Source organism: Acinonyx jubatus, chromosome B3, assembly GCF_027475565.1.
Source record: "Acinonyx jubatus isolate Ajub_Pintada_27869175 chromosome B3, VMU_Ajub_asm_v1.0, whole genome shotgun sequence".
Classification (NCBI taxonomy): Eukaryota; Metazoa; Chordata; class Mammalia; order Carnivora; family Felidae; genus Acinonyx; species Acinonyx jubatus.
In genome coordinates, this window is record NC_069386.1 from 129,327,389 (window position 1) to 129,347,169 (window position 19,781).

The 19,781-nt window shown below is 45.5% G+C and overlaps 1 protein-coding gene and 1 long non-coding RNA gene across 8 annotated transcripts in view; one reads left to right on the forward strand and one right to left on the reverse strand.

The window, feature by feature from the left end:
- KCNK10 (potassium two pore domain channel subfamily K member 10) overlaps nucleotides 1–19,781 on the reverse strand; it is a 128,584-nt gene that overhangs the window by 14,759 nt on the left and 94,044 nt on the right. The gene's annotated exons all lie outside the window — the stretch shown is intronic.
- Nucleotides 1,964–16,728, forward strand: LOC113601412 (uncharacterized). Of its 4 annotated transcripts, none has more exons than XR_003422676.2 (3): nucleotides 1,964–2,047; nucleotides 8,850–8,990; nucleotides 15,992–16,728. It is a non-coding gene; the product is annotated as an uncharacterized LOC113601412 (long non-coding RNA). The 4 variants fall into 4 exon arrangements; XR_003422674.2 differs by lacking the exon at nucleotides 15,992–16,728 and adding an exon at nucleotides 15,338–15,887; XR_003422677.2 differs by lacking the exon at nucleotides 15,992–16,728 and adding an exon at nucleotides 14,180–14,328.

Below are 19,781 nucleotides of genomic sequence, written 5' to 3' on the forward strand. Positions count from 1 at the left end.
AAAAAGCTTTTGGTATATATAATTAAATTGTTTTTATCACTGAAATGCCAATATAGGTGCACCTGGAATGTAGAAAAATTAAAATCCACAAATAATAAACATTCTCAGCTGTTCTACTCCAGGAACACTTTAATTAAAATCTTTTAAAGTCTTCTGCTCTACAATTCAGTGGTGTTTAACATTTGGAGATAATACTCAATTGGAACACAAGAGCTTGCACTCAGAATACAGCCAGTTAATTCATTCAGCACATAATTTTTAAGGACCTTTCATATGCCACAGGCTGTTCTGGCTGCAAGGGACACAGCAGTCTGAAAAGAGAGAAAAGTTCCTTCCTCATGCACACAAAGTCTAGTGCGCAAGGCGGGGTGGGAACCACCAAGTCTTTGGCTGAGAGCAGTCTTTGTGGCGCTGTCCATGGTGTCCTGCCCTGGTGCAGGTGTTGAAGGCAAAGTATAGTACCTAATGACATCCCACTGATTAAAAATACCACGTAGGAGAGAAGATAGAAATATTCTTGTAGCTCTGGTAATGTGGAATACAAAAGCGTGCCAACGGTGATGGATAACCCTTGGATCTCTGTTAGTTAAGAATTCAGAAACCGTACCCTCAGGATTGGAACAGCACACAGGCAATCACATCGATGTAGGAAACTCCCACATGTAACCTTGGCTGAAGAATGGTTCTGCTCTTCAGCTGAGGTTTGGAAAGCAAGCCCATGGAAAGCAGAGGAGGATGGACCCCCCCTCCTGATAAGCCACCTCTATAGAATAACCCCTGGCAACCTTGATCAATGCCCGCCTAGCTGCTCACCTATCCAAAGTCTAAAGTTACTTTACCCAGACTTCAGCAGCACAGTGAACAACACAGCCTCCACCCCAAAATGCCCTCCCACCGTTATATGTACGAGCATATGATGATAATACTGCAATAACAATGCTACAGACACCTGAAGCTGCCTCAGTCTTCTCCCCTGGCTAACAAGCGTTCAAGGTCAAGCAGTCCACAACAGCCAGGGCAACAAGATCCCACCCCAATGCTTCTTTCTCGAGCAGGGGGCTCCCCCTGCTACGATACACATGGCATGTCTCCAGCCTTACTCTGACCCAGGAATTGAGCACTCTGCCTCTTCCTCTCCTTTCCTTTTGGGAACAAAGTGCCCTCAAAAAGTGGCCTTGTGATCTCCTGTCTAATTCTGGCACTGTTATTAAGAACCCCATTTTTCTACAGATACAAGCCATATTCTCCAGTGTTGAGAAAATATAGTAATACTGTGCTTTAGTGCATCATCTCCTTTGTCTTACTTCTCAATCAGTTCATACCTTGGGTGGGAAGGAGGGGACACTATTTATTTGGCTCCTTCAAGGACCCCCATCATCTCAATTCTCCTCTCCCTGCAGTCCTTCTGGTACCCATGGTCTCCTCCCTGCAAGCCTTCTGGTACCATGGCTTTTTATGTTAGTGATAGCTCAATAATTATTACACAATGATGGGGAGAAAGAGGTCAGACTGTGTCCACTGGGGCAATTTCTCCTCAATGGAAGGCGAGTTCCCTTGTTTAGACTATGGCCCCCACCAAGGAGGAGCACAGGTAATGAAAGCAGAAAGAAAGTGATTACAATGGACCTCCTACTGAGGGGCCTGTCCTAGAAGGAGATGAGGAACTGGGGAAGTCATTAAGCAAAGCCAGGCCCCATAGGGGCTTTCTGGAGGAACAGGGACCCCCGCACAGGGATGAGACAGGCCAGGGGATGGAGCTGGGGAACAATGGTCACAATGCAGCCACATAACACATTGAGTAAAGTAAAAGGGTCACAGTGGATTATCAAGGAGCCCTTTGACTCTTCCTCATCCTTCCTGGCCATCTCAGAGCCAGGTCACTGTTGCCTGGAACCAGCATCCAAGTGTACTCAGGAAGTGAGGGAGAGAAGAAAGCCTTCACATGCCCCCTTCCCTCCATTTGCAGGTATGAATAACCCAGAGGGCAGATACTTGTGAGCCTCTGGTGGGCTGCCCAGAGTGCCTGTCTACATGCCCAGGAATCAAGGTAAGTGGCAAAGAAGCATGCATTTTTCTGTGGCTTAATATTTATCTCACCCACTAGAAGACCTGAAGAAAGCCCCAAGATCAGCCAGAGTTAGGTCAATACCTTTAAAATGCACGTGGGTGTTATTGAGTCAACACCCATGAAGATCCCTGGGTGTTATTGGGGATGTAGTAAGCAATCCCCTCCCCAAGAGTTGCACCCTTTCTTTCCTTCTTTCTAGAGAAAGACTTTTTAATGAAAGCACACAGGGATGCTCACAATCATAAAACTATAGAGAATAATGAAATAGGCCTTAAGAAATTATATGGGGCAAAGATGTGGCAACTAGAAGAGAAAAAGGCAATGAGAAGCAAGAAAACAATAATTAAGTCTATGAAAAGGAGGAGCACGTTTGAGGAAAAGACTTGGCGTATAGAAAGCAGAAATGAAACAATGGTTTGAGGGCCTAGAATTTTCCTGGAGGTACAAGAAGTCTGCCCAGACAGGTTTGCAGAGAATTGTTGGGAAATAGAAAGAAAATGGAAAGAAGACAGACAGAAATATGCATGCACTTTCTAGTTAGACTGGAAACAGAGGAGCTTAAGAAAGAATGAAACATGGCTTCACAGAAAGAAAGAAAGAAAGAAAGAAAGAAAGAAAGAAAGAAAAGAAAGAAAAGAAAAGAAAGAAGGGAAGGAAGGAAGGAAGGAAGGAAGGAAGGAAGGAAGGAAGGAAGGAAGGAAGGAAGGAAAAAGAAAAAAATCCTGGGGCACCTAGGTGGCTCAGTCGGTTAAGTGTCTGACTTCGGCTCAGGTCCTGATCTCATGGTTTGTGAGTTCAAGCCCTGCATCAGGCTCTGTGCTGACATCTCAGAGCCTGGAGCCTGCTTCAGGTTCCATGTCTCTCTCTCTCTCTCTCTCTCTCTCTCTCTGTCCATCCCCTGCTTGCGCTCTCTTTATCACTCTCTCTCAAAACTAAATAAACATTAAAAAAAATTTTTTTTAAGAAATAAATCCTAAACTGGGAAACCCTGCATTGAGACAACTTGATAGAAACATCCAGATTGAACAAATTTTCTTTTGCAGAATATTTTCCAAGCTGTGAATGAAGTTGAATTCAATACTTTCTCCCCTTTCATTCAATAAATATTTATCGTGCACCTACTGAGCTCAATTCACTGATGAGCAAAACAGAACAATGCTCCTCCCAGGACAGAAGCTATAGAATGCCAAGTACTCGCTCTCCCAGCCTCCCCCCTGCAAAGACACAAGCATGTAGCCCAGGCTTCCCCGACCACGGAGACAAAAGTCAGACTCTGAACCAGACACTAGTGAGACAGATGTGACAGACTTGGCCTTGGAGTATCTTTTCTATGGTTTTCTGTATGTTTTCCTCTCTCTGGTATCCCAAAAGCTATTCCTAAGTGAGGAGCAAAGATTCCCAGAGGCATGCCTGCAGAACCACTTTTTTTTTTTTTAATTTTAAGTTTATTTATTTTGAGAGAGAGAGCAAGTAGGGTAGGGGCAGAAAGAAGGGCGGGGGGGAGAGAGAGAGAATCCCAAAAAGGCTCCACACGGTCGGTGCAGAGCCCAATGTGGGGCTCGAACTCACAAGCTGTGAGATCACCACCTGAGCTGAAATTAAGAGTCAGACGCTTAACCCAGGCGCCTCCAAACCACTTTTTTTCTCTCCCACGGAATAGATAAGATCCGGCTAGGGTCAAAGACAGAGAGAAGGCAGAATGGCCACTCGGCCTGGAAAGGGAAGAAGGGTGGGAAGGGACTACATCTTCCCAGGGTCTCCTAAGCAGGGTTAGCAGAACCTACAGTCTGAGGGACCAGGGCAGAGAGGAAGGGGTTAGATGCAGAGCGCTCCTCTAGTGTGGACGCAACTACCTCAGCACCTGTGCCCAGCCTGCTGCACAAGACTCTTGGCTCCCCGGAAGTCTCCTGAACAGAGATTGAAGGACATGGACACTACACAGGGCAGGGGCATGGAGAGACAACTTTGCCCTCAGTCAAGGTGGAGCCAGACAGCACTAGATGGAAGCTTCCATGGGAGCAGGGAGGTGGCAGGGAGCAGTGGACACACCGTCAGTTCTACAAAGAAGCAGGGACCATGTGGGTGCCATCCTGGGGCCGGTGGCCACAGTCATGATATTCTATCCCATTTTCGGGGCAGTCACGGGGTGGTTCTAGCAGCAGCAGCTACGGCCCAGAATCAATGGGGTCAGCACGGCAAGATGCTACCTATGCCAGCCAGAAACGACAGTGGCTTCTTCCGGAACCACTTCCGTGGCGTGATTTGGGTGACTGCTCTTGGCTGGGTACCTCCCAAGTCTGGGTCTCTATCCATCCCGGGGATTCGGTAGCTATCAGATATCCTTGCATTTTTTTGTTTTCTTTTCTCCTTAAATTATCCAAAGTTGGTTTCTCCTGAGTCAGCTAAGCTGCCTGCCTGCAACGGCCTCTCCAGGAGGTCAGGGTAAGCTGGCTTTAGCCACTTGCAGGCAGGTCAGGGACGCGGCCCCATGTGGTCCCCGGGACAGGCATACACCTCTGAAGTCCAAGATCAGCCTGAACTACAACCTGACGTGGCATGACAATGTTTCCGATGTTCCTATATCTACAGAAAAGTCTCGTTAGAAATTACGGCGGGTTTCAGCTGTGCGGTGGGAAGGGCTGCAACCATTCCCGGGACGGAGAGTTAGAGAGAGGGCAGTATCTGACTCCTCCCACAGGCCAGCCCTGCAGGAGGGGACCAGCAGCGATGCCAAGAGCAGTGTTAGAGCAGAGAATGGAGACCCAGAGACGTTAATGGGGAAGACACAGGCTGCAGCTAGGACAGACACGGGGACACATGAGTGACAGCCCCTGCAAGCGTCAGAGGGCAGAGGACCTTGGGAAGGGGATCGACATGCCAGTGCAGTGCCCGGCATTTGGGCAAAAGATGCAAAGAGAGACGATTCAGAAACACAATTATCACGTGTTGACGACAGAGCTCCTTGGACAAGGGGCTTTCGCAAGATTTTACTTTCTTTTGTGTACTGTTTTCCGAAGCCTCTACGATGGCCAAGTTCTCTTTGTCAGCTTTGTAATGAAGGAAAAGGAGGGGGCGGGGGACTGGGAGAGAGAGGGGTAAGGAGGAGAAAAGGGAGAGAGGCAACGTGGACTGCTCCCGAATGCTGCATGGCTCCCTTGAGAAACAGCACAAGTATCCGTAAGGATGCAGTTGGTCTTTCTTGCTTTGGGGACAGACATGATGGCCGTGCCCTGGAGGGAAAACTGGAACAGAGAAGGCAGAGTCCATACTCCCCACAGTAAAGAACAGAGATGGGCCTTGTCTGAGCCTTCGGAATCCCAGGGTCACGTGCCTACAGTGGCGGCGGCAGCCGTGAGGACGTGGCCTTGCTCCAAGGCGGTAATTGCATCCTGCCTGCTGCCCTGCCACCTCCTCTTCCCGCAGAATGTGTCACCCCCCCTTCCTGAGCAGAAGTGCTGGGAGCCCCACTGTTGGCAAGCATCTGCTGTCCCTCTCCGTCTTGCCTGAAATTCCAGTCATTTTTGCAGCTTACCCTCTAAAGAGACAGAATCCCGCTTCATGCTTCTGTGCCCTCTTTTAATGTTTATTTGTTTTTGAGAGAGAGCGTGAGCAGGGGAGGGGCAGAGAGAGATGGGGGCGGGGACAGAGGATTCGGAGCCGGCTCCATGCTCACAGCAGTGAGCCCAATGTGGGGCTCGAACTCATGAAGCATGAGATCATGACCTGAGCCCAAGTCAGATGCTCAACTGACTGAGCCACCCATGTGCCTCTTTGCGTCTGTGCTTTTTAAAGGCTGTTCTGTCTGCTGGGATATTCTTCCTCTTCCCCTTTTTATGCTTGTCAAACTCCTGATGCTCCTCGAAACACAAATCCACCATTGCCTCCTGCAGGAAGCCCTCTGCCCTCTGGCTAGAGTTACCTCTCCTCCCTCTGGCTGTCTCTGTTCTTTGCATTTTCCCCTGTCGATGGACCCACTCATCCTGCATTGCTGTCTACCCACATGTGTGTCTCCCCCATTTTGTATCAAATGTGCGATGTGTTTCTCTACACTTGCTCCCTCTTCTTTAGCACCTAGGGAAAACAAGGGAGTAATCATTTAAGGTAAACCAACCTACAAAGGACATAAAAGAAAACTGTTCATCCAGGAACAGATAAACTGTCAGGATTTTGTAACGTAGAACACTAGTAAGAGTATCCACTACAGAGGGGCACAGGCGATGGCCATATATGCAGGCACACAGGACAGGTTTGTGGAATGGAATTGAATATTAATAGCACAGGAAGGACAGAGTCTTGGCTTTTGAACATAGCCTTTCACACAATAGAAATCATATGTGTGTGTTCCCGAAGCTACACAGGGGCTCCCTGGAAGTTTGGTGTGTTTTTTTTAACAACCCCATTCAGACTGTAACCCCCTAAGAGGTGACTGGTAAATTTGGGAGGGTGTTTGTGGTTGTCACGATCACAGGGGCACTCCGGGCATGCAGCGGGAGGGGGCAAGAATGTACCAGAGTTAGTGTCACCAACCAGACAAGAATCCCAAACTTACTGTGAGTTTTGACTATCCCATGGAGAAAAATTCATGTTTATAATTACCTGAGCTGAGAACTCAACTCCCTTTTACGTGTAGACACACACACACACACACAATTTTTTTTGCATAGTTTCAATATAGGCTGAACTTTACAAGAATGTGACTCCAATCAATGTAAATTGCAAGAAGGTTGAATCTTGACTAGTTGGAACACTGCCAAGGACTGTTCTCCATTTTTGAAAAGCACATCACTGGGGGGACATCCCTTGTAGCATCTTAGTCACTGGGGGGACACACCTGAACTGACCCACATTTGGAACTACCGCATTCCATACACAGACGCAAGGGTCTCGCTGCTTCCGTGGGTCTCCTAGGGTTTCATGCCCAAATGCCTATTACTGAAGCATATTATTCTATTGTAAATGATCTACCTTTTATCTCTCCTTTATACTGTAGCTAGAAAATACTATTGAAATTTTCCAAATTATATGTGTAGATGAGTTGCACAATCTAGGAGATTTATTTCAATGTGGTAAGTGGGCACTAATGAATATTTGCTCCAAAAGATGGTGTTGGGTATTACAGGGTTGAGAACGACTGGATAAAAGTAAACTGTATATTGTGTTCAAGGCTGCCTTGCAAAGTCTGGAGAATTATGCTTACAAGTATTGCCTAATGAAACAAAAGCCCCTAGCACATAAATACTGTGTGCAGTGTGCAATAAGCATGATCAGAGGACAGCCCCCCTCCTGGACCTCCCGCTTTAACCAAAATATTTGCACTTCAAAGGTGAAGACCAGGGTGGGGTTTTTTGTCCCCCATTGCCATTTATTAGTATACAACACTATTTTTGGTTTCAAGGTCATTTTCCATATCAAAATGCAGGCTAATGCTCATTCATTCATTTATTCATTCATCAGGCATGGATTCAGTGCTCTCCGGGTTCCGGGTTCCGGCCCTGGGCTAGAGACTGGGCCTCACAGAGCTCTCAGGCTGATGGGGACGTCAGCCATGAAGCACGTAACTCCAGTTCAGACAGATGAATGCCATCCTGGGGGTGTGCAAGGTGTTATGGGAGTAAGGGGTGCTGACCTCCTTTTGGAGTCAGGAAAACCTCCCTGAAGACCTGACATTTCCCCTCAGAGCTGGGGGACGACAGGCCCTGTCCAAAGCACCATAAATATCCCATGCAAAAATCTGAACAGGAGACCATGGCACATTCAGTGTAGACACAGCCCCTATGAATTTCCCCTGTGGACGCAGAGATACGTCCCCCAAACGCAACCATCAAGGATCCCACTCCAAGAAAGAATGTTAATTGTAAAAAAAAAAAAAAACAAAAACAAAAACAAAACCACAATTTTTTTAAAATTTTGATATGAATTTTTCACAAGGTATGGTTAGTGAGTTCATCTGTGTTGTTGTTTCCCTAATGATGAGAGAAGAATTTGGATTCAAGACGTTTCTAGAGATATTATTAAAAAAGGCATGTGATCATCTTTAAAAAGGAGAAAAGAGATGGGAAGCAATGTGCCCATTTTTCAGGCAGGGGGCAATCTCCTCAACCCTCAAACTCCCGCTAGAGAAGCTCCCAGAAGCAGGTGTCACATGTTTATAGGGCCATCTGGACAGGTCCTCTTTCCTCCTCTTCCCTGGAGAAAAGGCTGACAAGCCTCCAAAGAAAGGAAGAAGAGAAATATACCTCATAGAAATACAGAACCAAAGGGCTAAGGGCAAGTGAAACTTTTTTTTAAAAAGCAGCAGAGGCAAGAAGCAAACAGCGACGTCAGAAAAATGATGCAAGCCAAAGAAAGGGGTAATAACATTGCGAGAGCACCATATGGCATTTATATGCCTGCATTTTATTTTAAATGTGGATATTTGCTTTCTTGTTAGCCTTGGTGACAATCCTGTTACAGTGCTCGGTGAAATTCATTTTTTTAAAAAAATCACACAGCAGCTCTCTGTCCTCTATCCTTAAAATCATATATAAATTCCTTTTTTTAGCTGCATGCTATATATCCCTGTTGCTAATCGTCTAAACTGAACTGTAAAACTGCATTAAATTAGAAGGGAAAGTCCCATGCACTGACTGATACAAGGTGCCCAACACATGTGTTTGTGCTTCCTCAGCAGGAAGAGGGGGTGGGGGATAGGTAGACAGCCAGATATTAGTAATAATAATTTAACATTAATTTCATCATTAATCATTAATAACAATAACGAGCCCTTGCAAACGTTCCCCAGGCTCACATACAAAGACTGTTGATGCTTACGGTCAAATTCACTTCTGCCAAGGAACGGAAACAACCGACAGAGGGGACATTGCTCTATCTACATGAAGCCACAGCGACAAACACGTAGGATCTGAACATGAGGAGACAGGATGTGAGTATGGAAAAGCCCATCTTTCAACGGTCTCTTTTGATATTTGGGGGGCAGGTATCATGCGGGAAGAAAGTGTAGGCACATTCTGGTGCTTCAGGGAAACAGGAACTGGTCCTGGTGTTCACGATCAAGTGAGAGCACACACAAGCTGAGAGGCAATCAGCATGCGGCTAAAATCTTTTCCATTCTTTGACTTTCCTTTTACTAGAATCTGTGTCTGTGATGGCACATCATGGACACATCTGCGTAAACAGTTGCAGCCCGTTAAGTGCAGCCAAGGATGTAGACAGAGCACAACCTCCCCCCTCGCTCAGACAGAATGGCAGGGGCACACTCAGAACTTCCATATTCTTCCCTCTCTGAGTCATGGCCACGGCAGCTTTTCCTTGTAAGACAATGGTTGACGACGAGCTTTGTCTGAGACCCAAGCCGTCCTGCCCATCGGGTTCCCTGTTACGGCTGCTCCCTACACTGCTCCAGCCCGCGCACCCCCACACCCCACTCCCAAGAGGGGTGGGACCAATGGCAGCATCAGCAAGTGTCTCTTCTTCATTCAGGTTTGCCGGGAGTGTGTTTTCCTACACCCTTTGGGTGCGTGGAAAGGAATTGTGTTCATTTCTCCCTCAGCTCCGATCAGTTCACAATCAACAAGTATTTACTGCAGTATTTACGCCTCCAAAGTGCTTAGCACGGAGCAGGTATGGCAGGGGTACAGGAAAAGAAAGGCACAGAAGCTCTATATTCAAGGCCCTTAGGCTTCACTTAAAAAGAACAACCCATCATTATGCAACATAAGACAGGTGCGCCACTGAAGATGTGTGCCATGTCAAATATACAATCTAGGATCCACAAGTCCCTCCTCTGGGCTTCCGTAGCTAATGGTGTGCTTATTGTAACAGCATTTACTGAGTGCTGATTATGTATCAGGCAGGTTCTCATGCATCAACTAAGTGTCAAAAGAGATAGCTACTATTTTTCAAATAAAGAAAATGGGCATAAAATAGACATAGGTCAACAGAAGAGAATAAAAAAAAAACCATAGAAATAAACCCATAGGTAGATGGTCAATTAATCTTCAGCAAAGGAGGCAAGAATATCCAACGGCAAAAGTCTCTTCAATAAATGGCTCTGGGAAAACTGGCCACCAACACACAAAAGAATAAAACTGGACCACTTTCTTACACCACACACAAAAATAAATTCAAAATGGACCAAAGACCTAAATGTGAGACTTGAAACCACAAAAGTCCTAGAAGACAGCACAGGCAGTAATTTCTCTGACATCAGTCATAGCAACATTTTTCTAGATGTGTCTCCTGAGGCAAGGGAAATAAAAGCAAAATTAAACTATTGGGACTACATCAAAATAAAAAGCTTCTGCACAGTGAAGGAAACCATCAACAAAGCTAAAAGGCCACCTACTGAATGGGAGAAGATATTTGCAAATGACATATCTGATAAAGGGTTTGTGTCCAAAATAAAGAACTTGTACAACTCAAAACCCCAAAAAACAAATAATCCAGTATAAAAATAGGCAGAACACATTAAGAGCCATTTCTCCAAAGAAGACAGCCATATGGCCAACAGACACATGAAAAGATTCTCATGATCACTTACCGTCAGGGAAATGCAAATCGAAACTACAATAAGATATCACCTCACATCTGTCAGAATGGCTTAAGTCAAAAACACAAGAAACAACAAGTGTTGGTGAGGATGTGGAGAAACGGGAACCCTCTTGCACTGTTGGTGGGGATGCAAACTGGTGCAGCTACGGTGGAAAATAGTCGGGAGGTTCCTCAACATTTAAAAATAGAACTACCCTATGATCAAGTAATCACACTACTGGGCATTTCCACAAAAAATACAAAACCACTAAATCAAGAGATATGTTCACACCTATGGTTTATTGCAGAATTATTTACAATAGCCAAATTATGGAAGCAGCCCAAGTGTCCAATGATAAATATTTATGCAATGGAATACTACTCGAGCAGGAAAAAAGAATGAAATCTTGCCATTTGTAACATGGGTATTATGCTAAGTGAAATAATTCAGTCGGAGAAAGGCAAATACCATGTGACTTCATTCATAGGTGGAATTTAAGAAACAAAACAAATGAGCAAAGGAAAAAAAAATAGAGACAAACCAAGAATCAGACTCAACTATAGGGAACAAACTAATGGTGACCAGAGGGGAGGCGGGTGGGGGATGGGTGAGATAGGTGATGGGGATTAAGGAGGGCACTTGCGATGAGCCCTGGGTGATGTATGGAAGTGATGAATTACTATGTTGTACACCTGAAACTAATATTACACTGTCTGATAATAACCCTGGAATTAAAATTAAGAGCTTAATTTTAAAAATTTGAAGTCAAAAAATAAAAGCAAATAAATAATTTTTTCAAGGAAAAAGCTCAAGGTCCCATGGCTGGTAAGTGGTGGATCAGGCCTCATACACTGAGGCAGTGCAGCTTCTGAGGCAGCCTACCCTAGCCCCGGACTCATAAGGACATCGGTCTTTGTACAGGTCTGTTTTCTTCCTGGAGAAGGAGTAGCTCCTGTTTATTGCCACAGTTCTCAACCCCACAGTGTTGAGAACACAGAAGCCATTATTTGATAGTTGCTTATTCAAGTGATCTGGGGAGGGGCACCTGGGTGGCTCAGTCGGTTAAGCATCTGACTCTTGGTTTGGGTTCGGGTCATGATCGCACGGTTCGTGAGTTTGAGCCCTGCATCGGGCTCTGTGCAGACAGCATGGAACCTACTTGAGATTCTCTCTTTCCCTCTTTCTCTCTCTCTCTCGCTCGCGCGTGCGCGCCCGCGCACGCGCGTGCTTCCCCTCCCCTGCTCACGTGGGCTCTATCTCTCTCTAAATAAATAAACTTTTTTTTTAAAAAAGTGATATGGGGAGAGGTATGCAGGAGCAGCCAAGATGGGGAGCTGGAGAGCAAAACACACAAGGCTGTCAGAGCAGCAGCAAGGCCAGGTGGAATCCGGACGTCACCAGCCTGCAGAAGCCCCAGTTGGCCTGGCATTGAGCCACCTTCCCTCCAGGCAGCTCTGCTGTGGGGCTGGAGCTAAGGAAGCAGGATGGGGACAAGCACAGGGACACAGATGGAGGTGAGTGTGGAGGGCAGGGGGACAAGCGCAAGAGGAACACGAGGCACAGCCTCTCCATTTTGCTTCCTGTGTGCAAACGGCAGCTGTTGAGGCAGCCAGGACGTGAGAGCAGTGAGCTAGCAATTTACCCAATGCTATCTCTGTGGCCTATGAAAATTGAAGAAAAAAAAAAAAGAAAACAGAAACTAAGTGCTGGCGAGGATGTAGAGAAAATTGGAACCCGTGTGCGTTGCTGGTGGGAATGTAAAATTGTGCAGCATTGTGGAAAACAGTCTGGCAGGTCCTCAAACTATGAAACGTAGAATTACCATGTGACCCAGCAATTCCACTTCTAGGTGCGTACTCAAAGGAAATGAAAACAGGGAGTCAAACAGATATTTGGACACCTGCACTCACAGCGGCGGTATTCACGATAGCTAAAAGGCGAAGCAACCCAAGTGTTCACTAACAGATGAATAGGTAAACAAAATGCAGTACGCATACACCCAGTGGACTATCATTCAGCCTTAAAAAGGAAAGAGATTCTGGGGTGCCTGGGTGGTTTAGTCAGTTGAGTGTCCGACTTTGGCTCAGGCCGTGATCTCACAGTTCATGAGTTCGAGCCCTGCATCAGGCTTTGTGCTGACAGTGTGGAGCCTGGAGCCTGCTTCGAGTTCTGCGTCTCCCTCTCTCTGCCCCTCCCCTGTCCTGCTCTGTCTCTTCTCTCTCTCTCAAAAACAAATAAATGTTAAAAAAATTTTTTTAAGGAAATTTTGACACATGCTACAACATGCATGAATCCTTAAACACTATGCTAATGAAATAAAGCAGTCACAAAAGGTGCTGTATGACTCCACTTATATGAGGGATCCGGAGTAGTCAAATTGGCAAAGACAGAAAGTAGAATAGAGATTGCCAGGGGGCTGGGGGAGGGGAGGATGAGGAGTTAGCATTTAATGAGTACAGTGTCTCAGTTTGGGAGGATGAAAAAGTTCTAGAGACAGAGGGTGGTGAGTTTTGCACAAGGATATGACTGTAATCAATGCCACTGAACGGTACCTTTGTAAATGGTTAAGATGGTAAATTTTATGTTATATATATTTTCTCACGGTAAAAAAAAAAATAGGCATAAGGAAAAACAATGAAGCAGGCTCTAAAGTATCCCACTGACTCCCGGGGTTACCTTAAATGAGACAACAACCTCTTTGAAACAGTGATTATGGCCAGGACAAAAATGTTAATTCCATGGAAAAAAAGAGAACCCAGAATGACATGGAAACGGCACTGATTTGAAAAGCCAATGTCGCTCTGCCCCTTTGTACTCAACTTTTTTGAGTATAAGAATTCCTTTTGAACATTAAAAAGAAATTCCTCAATACCCACACTGTAGGACATTTCCTACCCACTGATGGAATTCTTGATGATGGTTGCTCTGCATACATTTGAAAAAGCGTAGCATATACATGAAGGAGACATACTGTTTATTCTGTCTACCAGCGATGTTTGCATCACAAAAAGCAATCCTCTGATCCTTGAAAATAGCACCTCAGGCCCCTGGGAACCCACCACCCACAGGGTGAGAACCACAGCTCTATGCTAACAAGAGACTAAGACTGAGCAGCAAACTTCCAAGTCAGAGCGCAAAACCATTAAGTCGAAAATGCTACAATGCACCAATGTAGCTCTCTGCAGAAAATAAAAAGCAAAGCATTTTCCTCCAGAGAGACCAAGTGTGTTTCCTCTAACAGGAATGCACATTTCCTAGGCTAGATTTAATTCGGGCAGCCCTGCCTTACACAGAGCTATCAGAACCTGCTCAGCAGTGTGACCATCCTATGCCTCTCAGGTAGTCACCCCCAAGGGAGCTGCCTCTTTGGGGTGAGTGTTCGCAACAGTGGCACACCTCCCAGTGAGGATGTACTGTAAACAATTTCCCTTTCCTAAAGCCATGAGAAGTTTATCAATGACTACTGACATGCAGTCACTCGGAAACTGCCTTCAGTGCCACCCTGGTGTAAACGCCCTGATCACATACCCAGCTCTGCGATGGGCAGACTCAGCTCAACCAGAGCGTCTCTCAATTTTTAGGAACCTAATTTGTCGGAAGCCGCACCGAATGGGTTACCACTTGCTTGACTCACAGAAGCAGCATGAGGCTAAATGCGGAAAAAAAGGGGGGGGGAGGGGTTACATTGATATATGTAATCCCCCCCAAAAGAGTAAAGAACTCCATAAAAGGGCAAAGGATTATTATTGTATTAAATCACCGCCTTCCAGCCCGACCAAACTCGCCTGTGAAAACTGGTGACGAAGGGTGAACGTGGGAAATCATCCACCTGTTACGTTGGTTTTTTGAGACCGATAAAAAATGCGAGTCCTAATAAAATTCTTGCATTAAATTCGTTAACTCAAAAGTACCTGGAAGTTTTAGAGACAGGTTCCCATGTGGTAGATCTAAAGCATCACTAGACTTTTGGTGGCCCCAACATGCAAAGATATTAAATGTCTTAATAAAACCCCCAAGATTCTGGGAAGTGACTGTGTGTTAATGGTGGGCGAGTGCTAGCAGATAATGAATGTCCGTAAAAATTTCCCAAACACTTTCCTCTATAAGATGACCATTTCTTGAGTTTAAGACCAAGTTAAATGCCCAATGGGAATTAAGATCGTGGTGTTGGTTTCCTCAAACCTAAGGTTCTTAAAATCCCTGGAGCAGAGTGTCGAGACAATCCAATGAATCCAGAAAAAGGAGAATGCTTTTGAGGGCAAGACCAGCTGGCACAGATGACCAAGAGGCTTGGCTTTGAGCTGTGTGTTCCTCTTCTTGTCAACACTGAGTGAGTTGTACAAAGGGGGACGATGAGGTGGAAGAATCAAGAATGGAGAATATTATCTGCTTGGCAACACCTCTCTCTCGCAGGTGGCCCCAAATGAGGCAGCCATTGGGACAGCATAAGCCCTTCTTTTAGAAGTTCACTTTCGCATTAGTCGCATAGCAGACATGAACAAGGGGCATTTAAATCCTAGCTTAATCTCCAAGAGAAGGGAACACTAAGAAAGAGATGTTTGCTGATAATGAGCCAGCATCAGGGAGATAGCTCAGGTGCACAGAGAAGAATCAGGGGCTACGGGTTTGATTCACAGTATTGATGGATCATATAAAGTTGGAAAACTAAAACCTTTGGAAAACAGATAAAGACGCCAATACTAACTTCTCCTCAACTAGCCATCTATGTCTGTCCCCAGGTCTTACACCTTTCATGGAGACCCTTCTGAACCATCAGATGCTATTCCTACCTTACAAGAGAAGGAAGGAAGGAAGTGGAAAGACTAAGTCTGTGCATGCACACTGGGGCAGGGCCACCTCCTTTGGAATCCTTCTTCTGTCACCTATGGGCTGGGTGACCTTGGGCAGGGCACAGAACCAGTCTAAGCCTTCCAATCTCATAAGATTAAGATGATAATGGTCTATTTGGGAAGGCTGTTGTGCAATTTATTCTGGGTAAAGCCCACAACCCAGGGTCTAGCATACAGTACACTCTCAAAGCAGATTAGCAACTCATTTCTAGACTTCGATACTGTAGTGCCATAACACTCAGTCTGACCTCAACCAAATCCTACCAATCCAAGGCTCCCCACAAAGGTCCCTATATACAGAAGTTCACGAGGGGTTGGTTACTCCTAAGTAACAATCAGATTCCCAGGAGTTATCTGTGATCAAATCTTGCCAGAAAGAAAGAGACTTCGTTAACACTACTTAAAAATGTTTAAATGTTAAACACTATGTGGGCAGTATTTGAAGTAGTTATATTTTAGGTAGAGTTTGATAGCTTTAATGTTTATAGAAAAAGGTGAAGATTCATTGTGTTTTATTTTATTTTTTTTCAAATGCATTTTAAGAGCCATTAACGCCTACAGTGATCTCAGATGGCAACAGGAAACACCAAAGGGACACCGGCCAGCTATCAAAGATAAACTGAAAAAGAGGAAGAATCACACGTTAGATTAGTCCCTATGGGGTCAGTTAAAGTCAGTGCTGAGATGGTTTGCCTGCTAAAAAATAACAGAACAATCTATCTTTATGTGTATTCATCAGGGTGAAGTCCCCAGGCATTTTCCCTCATTGATAAGAAATGATCTTATTCCCAGAGCATAACATCACTAAAGCCCTCTTTAAGGACCCATCTGAGAGAGGAGCACTCTGGGTAGGAATGACACCAGCACTGAAAAACTAGTTAAAACCATTGGTGGGGATACTAGAATTTGAGTAGAAGATTCAGCCAGGGGATCCGGGCATGCATCTTGGGACCTGTGGGTTAACTGACCCCTTACATCTCAGCAGAGCCGTGGTTCTTAATGGGGACGATTTTGCCCTTGATGGGAAACCTACTAATGTCTGGAGATGTTTTTGGCTGTCACAACTGGAGGCACTGATGATTCTGGCATCTAGTGAGCAGAGGCCAGAGACGCTGCTAAATATCCTGCAATGCACAGGGCAGGTCCTGTGACAACAATCTGCCGAAAATGTCAATAGTGCCAAGACTGAGCAACCCTGCATTACACAAAGACAGAAAAAAGGGGGCCATTCATGGACAGACTGTGTCACGGGCTGTCACTAAGAGATGTTGTGCAGTCTAGTTTGTGGATGTCATTTATGTCGTTTGTCCCAAGTGCACAGCTGGGCCTATCATGAAAGCCACACGATATCCTTAAACTAATTTAGAAGACACCTGGTTGATAAAGCTTTAAAAATATTTACCTTCTCTGTGTCTTAAAATGATTACCTCCCACCTCCTTCTAGTCCCTTAGGGAAAGTAAGAGAGTAATTGTTCACATTCAAACCAGGATCTTCCCTCTGATCAAAATAAACCCACATCATCCATGTAATATGAATTCTACTGAGTTATTTCACAGGAATTTTTAATACATTATATGCCCTAGTGCAGGCATGTTACAGAGGCAAACAGACACATACACACACGTGTACACACACACACACACACACACACACACACACACACACTTGGGCACTCAGCCCACGACTTTGCCCTTCCCCTACCTCTGTAGGCTGGTGTGCATAACTAATACCCCAATGAATATTTCCACTACTAATAGAATCGGAAATTGTAGTTGAACCCACAGAGCTGAAAAGAACACCCAGTTTCTAAAACAAGAGCTTTTATCTTCTTGAAATAATAATTCTTTTCATTTAACCCCCTTGCTCCTGCGGGCAAGCTCCGAGACCACTCATGAGTAACAGAAGGCTCCCGCCATGTGTGTCCTTCAAAGTCTTTCTGACTCATGCCAGGCACATGGCAGAGGCCTCCTGAAGTCCTTGGCTTCCACCACCAGCCTCCTGCCTTCAATCCAAAGTGATTGATTGGCCCACTAATTGTACATCATTAGCAGATTGAGACTGTCATCACCCCATCCTAAGCATTTCACAGGCTCTAAAGTCCCCAAGCAAGCATGGTGCTGTTAAGCCTAGGGTAATGTGTTATTATTTGTCAGCTACACCCAGGCTCCTGTGGCTCCAAAGGCAAATAAACATTTCTGCTGTATCCTTGGGGGAAGAGACCAAAGAAGAAAAAAAAGAGTCTCTTGGTTCTAAAGGTAATGTCAAAAAGCTTGCTGTTCAGCCTGATAAAAAGAGGCAGCTGCTTCCCACCAGAGGCCAAAGTCCAGCTCAGACCAAGAACATGGGATCCAGTCCAAAATCTGACCAGCCTTCCTACAGCATCCTATCAGGTCACAGTCAGCCTGGCCCAACACAAGAGCCAGCCCACCACAGGGGAGAGAGAAGCTTCCTGCTTCCAAAATCTGCTTCAGAACCCAAGGTCAGCCTTATTTAATCCCAAATAATTATCTTTCCCTGCTAACTGCCCAGATTTCCCTCTGGAGACCCAGGAAGAAGTATTTTTACTTTATGTTACAGAAATACTTAAAAATCATCTCCATGAATTAGCATGACATGTCCAAAATCTTAAACTCCACGTTGGTTTCACAGCATGGATTAATATATTTGACCGTAAATATTTTTGGCCCACAGGGAAGAGGATAAGGCTGGCTCGAGTCCAGGCTGCACCCCCAACTCACTATGTGGGTCTAGGCAAGTGAAATGAGTCTCACAGAGTAGTGTTCCCCAAAGAGTGACCCACAGGCCATCTATATCTAAATTTTAAGGACCCTTGTCATCCTAGAGTGGGGCTCACAGGTAATCCCAGGTATTACTAGTAGTCATGCATTTTCCCAACCTGGAAACCACTTCCTGGAGATCAAACAATGCATTCCAGGCTCCTTTTGTAGTGGGTGGGGCTGAGGGACTAGTTGGAACCAATGGGCTGTGACTGGAGGCCAAAGCTCCTAGGGCCATTGTGCAATGCCCGGCTCTCTCCCTCAGCCTGGAGGGTTGCTGGGGCTGCAGCAGCCTGGCAAGGGTGAGAGAAAGCTAGTATCCAGCATAAGCTAGTCTCCCCTGACTGATTCAAAGATCCCAAAGACCACCTGATTTATGGCAAGGAGGGAGAACAGCTTCCCTATGAGTGGTCTGTGTGGCTAGTGGTTGACAGACACCTGAGCCAGATGCTGTCGTGTGTTTATCCCAACTTCTTCTTCTCTGCTAGAATTCTCATTTTGTTCATCAGCCCCAGGAGATGAAGCATGAGTCCTCTGTGCCAAGAGTTCTGAGACTTTAGTAGGCATCAGAATCACCTAGAAAGCTTGGTGGACACAGATTGCTGGGCTCTAACTTCACTATGAATTGTCAATTCTAACAAGTTCCCAGAGGATGCTGATGCTGATGGTCCAGGGAACCACACTTTGAGAACTACTGGTCTAAACCAGTAAATCCCTCTCTCCTTTGTCAGATCCTTACTTTTTTAATTTCCCTTGCAGTTGGGAATGGTCATGTGGCCCCATTTTGGTCAGTGAGACAGAGGAAAGTCTACAGGGTAACTTCTGGGAAAGTTCTCCCAATACAAGGAGATCTTTTGTCCTGCCTTAAATATGGTTGAGTGGAAACATATGTGGTCCTGAGGCAGTCGTCATGCAAGCCATGCAGTAACAAGTCTGAATTTGAAAAGCCAACATGCCAAGGACAGCAGAGCAGAAACAGAGAACAAAACATGGGTACAATTTGGTCTTTCCTGGTACAGAGGTTCTGAAACCCTTGGAATTTCCAGTGATAAGAGTAACCAAGGTGTTTTTTGTTATGTGAATGACATGACTTTTGGATCACCTAAGGATGGGGGAGGTTTGCAACTTTCAGTCCCACGCCCTGGTGGGATTTCTGAGGAGAGGGGAGGAACTGGAGGTTGAATCAGTCATCAATGGTCAATGATTGAATCAATCATGTCTATGTAATGAAGCCTCCAAAAAAATCCAAAAGGAGGGGATTCAGGGTGCTTCCAGGCTGGTGAACCAGAAAGCTTCTATGTGCTACTGTGTTAGGCCCCAACTTCCCCAGAGACATTCTAGCAGATTTATTGAACTCAAGGATGGGGTCATGGGAACCCCTAATCTACAGCCATTTGGTCAGAAGCACAGGAAACGGCCTGGACTTGTGACCAGCATCTGAAGTGAAGGGAGATCTTGTGGAACTGAGCCCTTCACCTGTGGGAACTGAACTGACGTGCTCTCCAGGTAGATAGAGTCAGAATTGAGTTGAATTGTAGGACACTCAACAGGTGTC